The following is a 13,407-nucleotide window of genomic DNA, read 5'->3' on the forward strand; positions in this document are numbered from 1 at the left end:
CTTTTAGTCCATCAGAAAAGGAACTTTTGCATCCAGGATGAAATGAAGCACAAGAATCTTAATTCTAAATTTCATCTTGATAGTGAGACATCTGGTGGGAGCTAAGCTTTCCTTGGGGTTGACACTGCTTTTTTTTCTTAAGATATCATTTTTTTCACTTGTTTGTTAAAGAGAGAAGAGAAGACTGAGCCCTAGCCCTTTCCTGTGGCTTGATTCCCCCTGCACCATCGCCTCTGCTAGAGGATCATCCGCCCATGTTGCAGACAGAAAAAGAGTAATTAGGAGAATGGCATTGAAACAGATTTCCAGCACAAGAACTTTGGGAGATTCCAGAAAGTTTTTGAACATGACAGTGTTGAAATGCAAAATGAAATTTGCTGTCTATTTGCCACCAAAGGCAGAATCTGCAAAGTGCCCTGTATTGTATTTTTTATCTGGTTTAACTTGCACAGAACAAAATTTTGTAACAAAATCTGACTATCAGCAAGCTGCTTCAGAACATGGCCTTACTGTCATTGTTCCAGATACCAGTCCTCATGGCTGCAGTATTAAAGGAGAAGATGACAGCTGAGACTTCAGCACTGGTGCTGGATTCTATGTGGATGCCACTGAAGATCCCTGGAAAACAACTACAGGATGTACTCTCATGTAACAGAGGAACTTCCCAATTTGTAAATGCCAATTTCCCAGTGGACCCCCAAAGGACGTGTATTTTTGGCCACTCTAGAGGAAGCCACAGAGTGCTGATCTGTACTCTGAAAAATCCTGGAAAATACAAATCTGTGTCAGCATTCACTCCAATTTGCAACCCAATGCTCTGTGTTTGGAGCAAAAAAGCCTTTGGTGAATTTTTGGGACCAGATCAAAACAAATGGAAGGCTTATGATGCTACCCATCTTGTGAAATCCTACACAGGTCCTCAGTTGGACATACTAATTGATCAAGGAAAAGCTGATGAGTTTTATGACCAGTTATTCCCTGAGAACTTCATAGCTGCCTATTGTTTTTAGATTACAAGAGGGTTAGGATCATGCCTACTACTTCATTGCAACCTTTATTGCTGAGCACATCAGACATCATGCCAAATACCTGAATGCATGAAAAGCTTCATATGAGAATCATTTCTGGGGACCGGTACTGTGTAGTGCGCTAAGACTCTGTGGTGTTGGCATCCCATATGGGCGCCAGTTCGAGACCCAGCTGTTCCACTTCTGATCCAGCTCTCTGTTATGGCCTGGGAAAGCAGAATATGACCAAGTGCTTGGGCCCCTGAACCCACGTGGGACATCCAGAAGAAACTCCTGGCTTCTGGTTTCGGAGCAGTTCAGCTCTGCCATTGCAGCCATTTGGAGAGTGAACCAGCGGATGGAAGACCGTTCTGTCTCTCCATTTCTGTCTGTAACTCTGCCTCTTAAATAAATAACTAAAATCTTAAAAAAAAAAAAAAAAAGAATCACTTCTTAATAAAGAGAATTGCGGAGAAAGACTTCAAAACACTGGATTTTATAGTGCTAAAATGGCTTCATTTTACAATTGAATCATCTTCTGAATAAATAAATAAATAAATAAACTTACTTTTGATTAAAAAATAGGAAGAGAGCATTATTTAATAGTTTTTTTTTTTTTTTACTGCAACAAAAAGTGTTCCTTTAGGTCAAAGGCTCCCAACACAAATAAGTGATAAATGTTTAAGGAGATGGGGAATGCTAATTATCCCAATTTGATCTTTACATGCTATACATGTGTATCAAATTATCACAAAGTAGTTCATAAATATGAAGAATTATGTGTTAATTAAAAATAAATAAATTTTCCTTTGAAGCGGTTCTAACATTTTTCTAGTTCCCTCAATAATTAATAAGTTAAATAAAATCTTTGGCACATTCTGTTTTTCAAAATAAAGTACTCCTCCTAAATCACTGTAATAGCAACTCTCAAAGAGCTGCTTTCCACAAATCACAAGTTACAAGATATTTTAACAGGTATTATGTCAAAAAAGTACATGTGCATTTGGTAATGTTGGAATGTTGGTAATGTTGGAATGTCTTTTTATTGCAAAACCTCTTAAAACCTTCAATTTACTAATATGTACTATAAATCTCCCAAAGTGCTTCTCAAACTTACCTGATCCTGTGTGGGGAGCAACTTGGACTAGACTGTTACTGGAATTAAGACTTATTCTATGCATCTGCTCTCCCACAATATGGCGCTGAGAAGGGAGTAACAACTTCTACGCAGCTGCCTCTCGCCAACTTGAGTGATGACCTGCAGGAGCTGATCCTGCTCCTGATTGGAGGAGAGCAGCGTACTCGGCGTGTGGGTAGCAAGAGTTGGGATTGGTGGAAGAGGACTATAAAGGAGGAGAGAGAAAACATGCACCAGGAACATCTGAGGGAACACCTGAGGAACATCTGAGGAACATCTGTGGAACATCTGAGCAGCCCCCGAGAGAGCCGGCCGGCGGTGTGCCGCTTCCCCTGCGGAAGTGGGGAAAGTGGCAGGGGGAACCGCCCTTCCACGGAGGTGGAAGGATGGTAGCCAACCCGGGAAGAACCAGCAGCAAACCCGGGAAGGGCCAAGCAGACGAAAGAACAGCGCAGGGTCCTGTGTCGTTCCTCCGTGAAGAGGGGGAGCGACAATCCTGGATCTCTTATTCCTCAGAGCAACTTGGAGGATCTTTGTTCCACAGAATATATTACAGGAAACAATTTATAATTTATACTCAGGTACAAACATATTTCCAATGTAGATTAAGAGTTTCAGGTGGTGGATGTTTGGTGTAGCAGTTAGAATGTCTCTTGGACACCTGCATCGCACTGGAGTGCATGGATTACACTCTGACTCCAGTTCCCTGCTAACATGCAGTCCAGAAGGCAGGAGGTAAGAGCTTAAGTACTTGGATCCTTGCTACTCATGTAGGAGATAGATTAAGTTCTAGGCTGCTGGTTTTGGCCAGGCTCACTCTGGTGGTTGTGGGCATTTGGAGATTGAACCAGTAAATGAAAGATCTCTGTCTCTCTGCTTTTTAAATAAATAAAAAATTAATATACATATATTATATTAAAGAAAAGATTTTTCAGGAGAGTATAAGTACCTGCTTGATTTGGCCATTGCAACCATTATTTGGCTATAAGAAACAGAAATCCGGGCCGGCGCTGTGGTGCAGCAGGTTAAAGCCCTGACCTGAAGCGCCGGCATCCCATATGGGTGCCAGTTCTAGTCTCAGCTGCTCCTCTTCCAATCCAGCTCTCTGCTATGGCCTGGGGTAGCAGTGGAAGATGGCCCAAGTCCTTGGGACCCTGCACCCACCTGGGAGACCCGGAGGAAGCTCCTGGATCCTGGCTTTGGATTGGTGCAGCTCCGGCCGTTGCAGTCATCTAGGAAGTGAATCAGTGGATGGAAGACCTCTCTCTGTGTTTCTACTCTGTAACTCTGTCTTTCAAATAAATAAAATAAATCTTAAAAAAAAAACAGAAATCACTGCAAACTGATTTAAGTAGAAACAAAAGTTCTTGGTAGAACACAGAATTATCTCACAGAGCTCAAAGTCAGAAAGGACTAGAAAGGTCAGGACTACACTCTGGAGCTGGAAATTCAGACTGGTGATTCTCTCCTGTCTCAATTTTTCCAGGGCTACATGAATATACATCAAAAAATTTGTGAAAATGGAATTAAAAGATAATTTTCCAACCATTTTGCTGCAAATGATTGCATTCTTTTTGTGGCTGAATAATATTTTATTATGTATGTGTGTGTATATGCCACATTTTATTTATCCATTCATCTGATGATGGACACCTTGGTTGATTCCATATTGGGGTGAGTTGTGTTTTTGATGCATCAATATGCATGGGGCAGAGAGGAGAAACTCACTATTTCAGAAACTGCAATGTAGACTGCTGCTCTGAGAGGGTGGAAAGGTTTTTCCTAAGGAAAAAATGGGCTCAAGTGTTTAGGAAAATATCCCACGTTTGGGGTGGGAGCCGTGAAAGACAGTGCTTGAAGGAGAAGGCAAACGAGAATTCTGTGGCCGAGCATAACACAGAACAAGAACTCAGTGCTGTCCCCCCGGCAGCTCGGTGAGAGGAGGCTTGGATCCGTGGGCACTTAGAGGAGGGAGAATTGGAGGGCAGTGGCTGGGAAGAGGGTAGGCTCCAGCCATGCACTTGGTCAGCGGGTCCAGAGGTGTTACAATACTTCCTTCACCCTGCTTTGGGAGCAGCAGCCTCTGGATTTGGGGAATACCTCCGGGGTCCTGGTCAAACTGTTCATCACAGAGCCCCAGACTGCCCATGTGCTGACAGCCAGACACAGGCCAGGACCGAATGGTTGGAACTTGGGGGTTATCATGTTGCAAGAAGCCAAACACAGAAAGACAAATAACATATGCTTTCTCTTATATATGGGAGCTAAAAGAAGAAAAGAAAAAGAAATAGAAAAAAGTAGAAAGAAAAGTAGAAAAAAAAGAAAGAAATAGAAAAAAGTAGAAAAAGAAAAAGAAAAAAGTACCAGTTTTGCTGCATATAGCCAAACTTTTATTTAAATCCTTGTTAAACAAACTGATATGAATTATATGCTACTATGGCTTTAATAATTTTTGTGATTGTTCTAAGATTTATATGAGTGGCTAAACGTCTTTCCAGTTGGTTATTGTGTATACCCCTTGCCCATTTTTCCGCTGGAGTGTGGTCTTACTGCTTTTATTCGTCAAACTCTTTATTTAGTAGAGCCATTAAGCCTTTGACTGTAATGTAACCTTAAAATGTTATTTCAAAAAATAATAGATAAAATATCAAGTTGAAAAAAAGTTTCTTTTGGTGCATAAAAACTTTAAATCCATGCATTCTTATATATGGCTTATTTCTACCCTTCTTCCTCTATGCCTATTTAATTATTGTTTCTTTAGAATAGCTTTCTCTTTACTTGTCAAGAAAGTAACTGACATAGCCCTGATTTTATGTTCTCCTTTTAGCATCCTTTATTATTTATCGCCATTGTTATACTCCTAGCTTCTAGATGGAAAAAGTATCTTGGGTTAACATTGGCCAGGTTTTCACTCACCCCCAGAACAATCTACTATGGCTGCAGGAGGGTTCACGTGCCATAAGCAGGAATGCTCAGACCTACCTGAATTGGGTTAGGGGAATGAACTCTTCTTAGAGTGAAGGGGCCCTGAGATAGGTCGGAACCACCAATCATTTGGAAAGAAAGGCAGCCTTCTCTGTAGTAAAGGAGTTCCCCCACCCAAAGTTTTGCTCTCTATGATTTGTTACCAATTGTAGTCCAAAAATATTCAATGGGAAATAAATAATTCATGTTCTAAATTGCATGCTGCTCTGAGTCTCATGATATCTCTTGCCATCTTTCTCCCTCCCACTAAGGATGGGAATCACTCCTTTGTCCATCCTATCCACCATTGCATATACTACCTATTAATCAATTAGTAGCCATCTTAGTATCAAAGTGCTTGCACTGAAACAATCTTCATGCAGTAGACTAAGGCAGTAACAATGGCTATAACATTCACCTCATCATTTAAGCATTGTATCATTTCACAGTATCACAAGAAGAATGAATATAACATGATACGATCTGAGTGTACCTTAAAGCTTTGTGGAAAGGGAATAAAAAGGTAAGTTTATTTTGGTATAATTTATTTTTGAAATTCATGCATATGAGTCTTAGGAGGTCATGTTGAAATAACTTTTATTGTAGTATATTGCTACAATTGCTCTCTTTTAACTATTATTGTTAATCTCTGTGCCTAATTTATAAGTTAAACTTCATCAACAGAGTGCAAAAGTGTTTATGGAAATACATAGTGTGAAAAAACTATGTGTGGATTTTAAAATATTTTGCACCAAAATAAATTTCACTTTTAATTCCAGTTTCCATGAATTTTTGAAGTACCCTCATTGAGGGTTTGGTACTCTCCATGGATTCAGGCATCCACTGAGGTCTGGAATGTATCCCCAGTGGATAAGGGAAGACCATTGTATTTCATATTTTGACAAGAGCATTTTGATTTAGAAAGAATGCCCTTTACAGAGTCTATTTGTACCTGATTATTTTATTAGATATTTTTCACTATCAGTCAGTATCTAATGCTTTTTGACTTCTGTGTACAAGGATTCCTGGGCTCTTGAAACTGGATATGGCCACGTGACTTAACTTGGTCATTGATATGTCATTTTGAATGGCAGCACTTGAATGTGGAAGGCTTTTGAGACTTAAGATGCCTAAAAGTGCTGAGTCAACTCGTGGGCAGCTGGCAGACCTCTAGTGGACTAAAAGAAGTGCATTTTTTTTTCTGTTAAACCCCTCAAATTTTGCAGTTGTCTGTTACTTTATTATAAGATAGCCTATTCTGACTAGCACAAATATTCTTTGAAAACAGCAACAAGGGCTCAAAATTCTAATGAAGTACTGTGCTGAATGGATGTCAAAATTAAAGGCATGAATTTGATGATCTTGGAACATGGGCAATATCTCCCAACTTCCAGTTCAACTGATGGGACCCTTATGACACATTTTGGTAAGCAATTTTCCATTTCCATGATGGAATTTTTAGTATCTTAAAGACGTTAATAAAAATATTATTTTCACATGCTCTCACATTTTAACAGCATTAAGTATTATTAGAGGATGATTAATTTTCTTCAGGATTTTCTTAGTGAACTAGGTCTGCCAATATTAATTATAATTTTTCTACACTATATTGGATAACCACCAATGCCACTGACATCATTCATAATTACCATACTATGCTCAAGATGCTTCCTTGAAACAATGGTTCAGGAATTACAGTGGGCACTACTAGCATCTTTTTCTTGTGTAACCCTGAGTTTGCTCAGGTATCTATCCATATTCCACGTTGCCACATGCCTCAGAGAAAGCTGACCTCTCCTTCAGGTGAAGGATGGACTTGTGGTCTAAGGGTAACTCCATTTTCCCTGACAGTGTTTGGTTCAGTACAGGCATGAGACCCAACTTTGCCCGGTGAAATGAAAGCAAAGTCTGCTGGAGGGCTTCCAAGACATGTTTCATTTTTAAGAGAGAAATGAGGCCAGCGCTGCAGCTCAATAGGATAATCCTCCACCTTGCGGCGCCGGCACACCGGGTTCTAGTCCCGGTCGGGGCGCAGGATTCTGTCCCGGTTGCCCCTCTTCCAGGACAGCTCTCTGCTGTGGCCAGGGAGTGCAGTGGAGGATGGCCCAAGTGCTTGGGCCCTGCACCCCATGGGAGACCAGGAGAAGTACCTGGCTCCTGCCTTCGGATTGGTGTGGCGTGCCAGCTGCAGCGCTCCGGCTGCGACGGCCATTGGAGGGTGAACCAACAGCAAAAGGAAGACCTTTCTCTCTGTCTCTCTCACTGTCCACTCTGTCAAAAAAAAAAAAAAAAAAAAAAAATGGAGAGAGAGAGAGAAATGAGCATTAACTAGCTAATGACAATATATTTACTTTTCTGGATGAGCATATGCCTTTTTATGCTGCCTTTGGAAAAAAAATATAGAAAATTTTAAGAATTCCTGGGGCCTGCCTTGTAGTACAGTGGATTAAGCTACCACTGTATCACCAGCATCCTATGTGGGTGCCAGTTTGATTCCCAGCAGCTCCACTTTCCACCTGGCTCTCTGCTGATGTGTCCAGGAATGCAATCAGACGATGGCCCAACTGCTTGGGCCCCTGTACTCACGTGGGAAATCAGAGTGAGTTCCAGGTTCCTCATTTCAGCCTGACCTAGCCCTATACATTAAGGCCATCGTGGGAAATCAGAGTGAGTTCCAGGTTCCTCATTTCAGCCTGACCTAGCCCTATACATTATGGCCATTTGGGGAATGAACCAGAAGACGGAAGATTCTCCCTTCTCTCTCTCTATCTATACTTCTCCCTACAACCCTACCTTTCAAATAAATAAATATTCTTTAAAAAAAGAATTCCTAAATTTTTATCCATGAATTATAATAGGTATTAGATTACAACACTTTAGTAGTTTCTAATCTGCATTCTTTCAAATACTGTGAACCATTCGACAATGGAAATTGCTGATTTAACATATTTTTCTTTAGTGGTAATTCATAATCAAATTTTAAGAATTTAAAAATCATGGTCTATGAAGAGAAAGGATGTAAAATGGAAAATGTGCTTCTTTGCTAATGCGTAACAGGGTCTGAATGTTGCGGGTAATGGAGCATGGAAAGGGCTGAGGCCCAAGCACGGCTTAGTCCATGGAATTAGAATCTATCTTGTTCTTGATTGTTCCAAAGCCTAGAACAATACCTAAGTGCTCAAGAACATAATTTTATATGAATAAAGTAATAGCACATTCCAAATATATGGGACTATTTTCTTGACACTGGACATGATCAAAAGCTTAATGTGGAGAGAAAAAAAATCTTATATGGGTAACAGAGAGAAAAATGCTATTTAATAACTCAACCTAGGGGACTTACTTTTTTATTTTTTTATTTTTTATTTTTTGACAGGCAGAGTGGACAGTGAGAGAGAGAGACAGAGAGAAAGGTCTTCCTTTGCCGTTGGTTCACCCTCCAATGGCTGCCACGGCCGGCGCACCGCGCTGATCCGATGGCAGGAGCCAGGAGCCAGGTGCTTTTCCTGGTCTCCCATGGGGTGCAGGGCCCAAGCACCTGGGCCATCCTCCACTGCACTCCCTGGCCACAGCAGAGAGCTGGCCTGGAAGAGGGGCAACCGGGACAGAATCCGGCACCCCGACCGGGACTAGAAAACGGTGTGCCGGCGCCGCTAGGCGGAGGATTAGCCTAGTGAGCCGCGGCGCCGGCCCCGGGACTTACTTTTTAATTTTATTTTTTGACAGGCAGAGTTAGACAGTGAGAAAGACAGAGAATTGGTTGGTTTACCCCCCAAATGGCCGCTACAGCTGGCGTGCTGCACCAATCCAAAGCCAGGAGCCAGGTGCTTCCTCCTGGTCTCCCATGTGGGTGCAGGGCCCAAGCACTTGGGCCATCCTCCACTGCTTTCCCTGGGCCACAGCAGAGAGCTGGACTGGAAGAGGAGCAACCAGAAATAGAACCCGAGGTGCCGGCGCTGCAGATGATTAGCCAAGTGAGCCGCAGAAGCGCTGGCCACTTTTTTTTTTTTTTTCCAAACTGTGCCTTTTCCCTGGACTTATCAGAACTCAATTTCCCTTTCAGGATAGTTATTACTATTATTTTATTTTCCGTTACAATCATAACAGATGTGGACAGGGCTGACCAACAGGTGTAGTGAAGCCCTCACAAGCATATGGTAAACGTGTTGCTGCTCCTGCCTTCTTTCTTACCTTTTCTTTTTTTTTTTTTTTTTTTTTTAACACTTAAGAATAACTGTGTATTAATTACAGAATTAAATCAGTCATATTAAGTAGAACAGACAAAAAAACTACTAAGAGGGATAATGTATTAAGTTGTTCATTAACAGTCAGGGCTATGCTGATCAAGTCACCGTTTCCCATAGTGTCCCTTTCACTTCAACAAGTTTCCTTTTTGGTGTTCAGTCAGTTGTCACCGATCAGGGAGAACATATGGTATTTGTCCCTTTGGGACTGGCTTATTTCACTCAGCATGATGTGTTCCAGATTCCTCCATTTTGTTGCAAATGACTGGATTTCGTTGTTTCTTACTGCAGTATAGTATTCTAAAGAGTACATATCCCATAATTTCTTTATCCAGTCTACCGTTGATGGGCATTTAGGTTGGTTCCAGGTCTTAGCTATTGTGAATTGAGCTGCAATAAACATTAGGCTGCAGACCGCTTTTTTGTTTGCCAATTTAAATTCCTTTGGGTAAATTCCAAGGAGTGGGATGGCTGGACCTTTTCTTTCTATACACTCTTGCTGTCACCTCTCAGTAGCTTTCTTTACAGGAGCAGTAAATCTACAGAGTTTCAACTGAGCTACTCTGTATTGACAGATAAATTACTGACCCTAAACAACTCTGGATCCTTTGTGACCTTAGTGCAATTTGCTTGATCCAGGGTTATTGGCTAAAGCCTTGGAAAGAAAGAAAAATCCAGAGAGGTTAATGACAACAAAGAGTGAAAACATGGCCTCTATTTCTTTTCATCAAATTGATCTTTCTTCAGTAGTAACCTTATGTTGATCTGACCCAATGGTCTATTCTTATTCCCCTTTGATAGAATCCTTTTGCTCAATTTCCATTCTAGACCACTTCTAATTCTTTCCTCTATGTCTTCACTTATCCCGGAACCCAACAAGTACTGAAGAGACTTCCTTGGTGCAAAAGGATAAGGGCTGAGCTTTCCTTTATTCACTTTATTAGATTTGGCATTAGTGTTAACTTTTTGTTGTTGTTGTTGGTTTGTTATTTTTTAAAGATTTGTTTACTTATTTGAAAGTCAGAGTTACACAGAGAGAGAAAGAGAGGCAGAGAGGGAGAGAGGTCTTCCATCTGCTGGTTCACTCCCCAATTCGCCACAATAGCCGGAGCTGTGCCGATCCGAAGCCAGGAGCCAGGAGCTTCTTCCGGGTCTTCCACGTGGGTGCAGAGGCCCAAGCATGTGGGCCATCCTCCACTGCTTTCCCAGACCATAGCAAAGAGCTGGATCAGAAGTGGAGCATGGAGCCGCCGCCACCTGCAGTTGAACTGGTGCTCATATGGGATGCTGGCACTGCAGGTGGCAGCCTTACCTGCTATGCCACAGTGACGGCCCCTGTTGTTATTTTAAAAGATTTATTTATTTGAAAGGCAGAGCTACAGAGAGAAGGAGAGAGAGAGAGAGAGAAAGATCTTCCATGTGCTGGTTCACTCCTCAAATGGCCACAATGGCCAGAGTAAAGCCAGAAGCCTAGAACTGGGCCATCTTCTGCTGCCTTCCCAGGTGCATCATGGGAGAGCTGGATGGGAAATGGAGCAGCCAGGGCTCAAACTGTGTCTCATATGGTATGCCAGCATTGCAAGTGGCAGCTTAACCCACTGTGCCACAATGCTAGCCCCAAGCGTTAATTTTTTTTATTAAAGATTTATTTATTTGAAAGTCAAAGTTAGAGACACAAACAAAAAGAGAGAGAGCTCTTCCATCTTCTGGTTCACTCCCTAGATGGCCACAATGGCAAGGGCTGGGTCAGGATGAAACCAGGAGTCAGGAGCTTCTTCCGGGTTTCTCACATGGGTGGCAGCAGCCGAAACACTTGTGCTGTCTTCTACTGCTTTTGCCAGTCCAATTAACAGGTAGCTAGATTAGAAGTGGAGTAGCCAGGACACGAATTGGGATGCCTGCATTGCAGGCGGCAGCTTTACCCACTATGCTGCAATGCTGGGCCCCAGACATTAACTTTTTTATTTTTTTTGACAGAGTGGACAGTGATAGAGACAGAGAGAAAGGTTTTCCTTTTCTGCCGTTGGTTCACCCTCCAATGGCCGCTGCGGCCGGCGCATTACGCTAATCCCAAGCACTTGGGCCATCCTCCACTGCACTCCCGGGCCACAGCAGAAGGCTGGCCTGGAAGAGGGGCAACTGGGACCGAATCTGGCACCCTGACCAGGACTAAAACCCAGTGTGCCGGCGCCGCAAGGCAGAGGATTATCCTATTGAGCTGCGGCGCCAGCCCCCAGACCTTAACTTTTAATATTCTTTTTACTTCATTAAGTTTTCCTTTATCATGTAGAATACTATGTACTACTAGGGTCTTCTCTGAGAACTACCTGCATCTTTTTTTTTTTTTTTTTTTTTTTTGACAGGCAGAGTGGACAGTGTGAGAGAGAGAGTCAGAGAAAAAGGTCTTCCTTTGCCGTTAGTTCACCCTCCAATGGCCGCCACGGCTGGAGCGCTGTGTCCTGCGCGCCACGCTGATCCGAAGGCAGGAGCCAGGTGCTTCTCCTGGTCTCCCATACAGGTGCAGGGCCATCCTCCACTGCACTCCCTGGCCACAGCAGAGCTGGCCTGGAAGAGGGGCAACCGGGACAGAATCTGGCGCCCCGACCGGGACTAGAACCCGGTGTGCTGGCGCTGCTAGGTGGAGGATTAGCCTATTGAGCCGCGGCGCCAGCCTGCCTGCATCTTAAGTAGGGAGAGGTCACCCATCGAGGTGTTTTGATTATGTGACCTCCATCCACCTGGCCATGGCTGACTGGACCCTTGTTAGAACCTTACCTAAATTGGGCAAATCTGATCTTCTGTGAGTTGGATATGGGGTCCCATTACGAAGGCAATTGTTAGTAGCAGCGATTGGCCGTTCCTAAAACTGCTAGCTATGAGCTTGACTTGCTTTTTCTAATTGCTTTAACGTGGTCAAAAGTACAGATAAGAAAGATACAGTTGCAAATAGGTGATTGATTCAAGGACTTGGTAATGTGAATTTAAGGGAATGGGTAGATGTGAGATACTGAAATTGAAGCAGCCGCCAGCTTTGGTCAAAAGATAGTGATAAACTGAAGATGATTCTACTATTCCATGACTGGAGAACATTTTTAATTAGTATTGGAGTGGCTGGTTGCTGGGCAGAGGGGGCTCTTTAGAATTCTTGAGTTTTTTAAGTAACTGTTCCACTCTATTTCCCCAAGCAATAGCATGAACCCAAAGACAGAACTTCACTACTAAACCAGCAGTAAAGCATTTAGGAAATACTTTGTTACACTGTTCATGAGAGTCGCATGGTTGGAGGCTACAAAGTGTGAGTTACTTAGCTACCCCCTTTTTTTTTTAGCTAAAGTACACCTTGACACCTGTTTTGTATATAAATGGTTTTGGTAAGGAGGGCACTTACTTGAGAGTAAAATAGTGCATACTTATGAATGGTATTTAGAGGAAAACAATACAAAACTAAAACCAAATCAAGTTGTCTGTGTCCTTGGGAATTTTCAAAACCACAGAAAAACTTTTTAACTTACCTCCTAGATCACTCTCATAAGGCTAAGGAAAAACTGTAATGCAACAGTATTACATAGAGTGGCTCAGTTGCTGCTTATAAGGAGTTCCTATTCAAAAGAGTTCTGGCTGAAAAGGAAGAGATTTTTCAGTTACACCGGGGTTAAAATCTGGTACCTGCCATTCACTAGCTGTGCAACTTCATCCCAATACTTTACATTTCTGATATGGCTCCCTCATCTGAAAAAGCAATTCATAGCCTTTCCTTTTAGAGCAATCTCGTCTTTTTAAAGAAAGAAGCTTCTATTATCACAATTTGGGGGCAGGCCTTACATTCATTGCAGCAAACATGAGTATTTCGATGCCCACTGAAAGCCAGGGCCTAAACGAGAGAATTCCTTCTTCGGAGGAGCTCCTGGTGCAGTCAGGATGGGATGAGATGCTAAGGTTCCTAACAGCTACCACGTGTGAGCCCGTCCCGTGTGCGCTGGGCGCTGTTGCCGTAGGCTGCACACACACTACTTCATTTTGGCTTCACAAACACCTCACCAGGCAGACCGCAATA

The 13,407-nt window shown here is 42.5% G+C and overlaps 1 pseudogene; it reads left to right on the top strand.

Moving 5' to 3' along the window:
• Nucleotides 1-286: 286 nt before the first annotated feature.
• LOC100350245 (S-formylglutathione hydrolase pseudogene) lies at nt 287-1,101 on the top strand (annotated as a pseudogene).
• Nucleotides 1,102-13,407: the final 12,306 nt, after the last annotated feature.

This window comes from Oryctolagus cuniculus, chromosome 3 (genome assembly GCF_051225735.1).
Source record: "Oryctolagus cuniculus isolate XC-2025 breed Fujian yellow rabbit chromosome 3, ASM5122573v1, whole genome shotgun sequence".
Taxonomy (NCBI): domain Eukaryota; kingdom Metazoa; phylum Chordata; class Mammalia; order Lagomorpha; family Leporidae; genus Oryctolagus; species Oryctolagus cuniculus.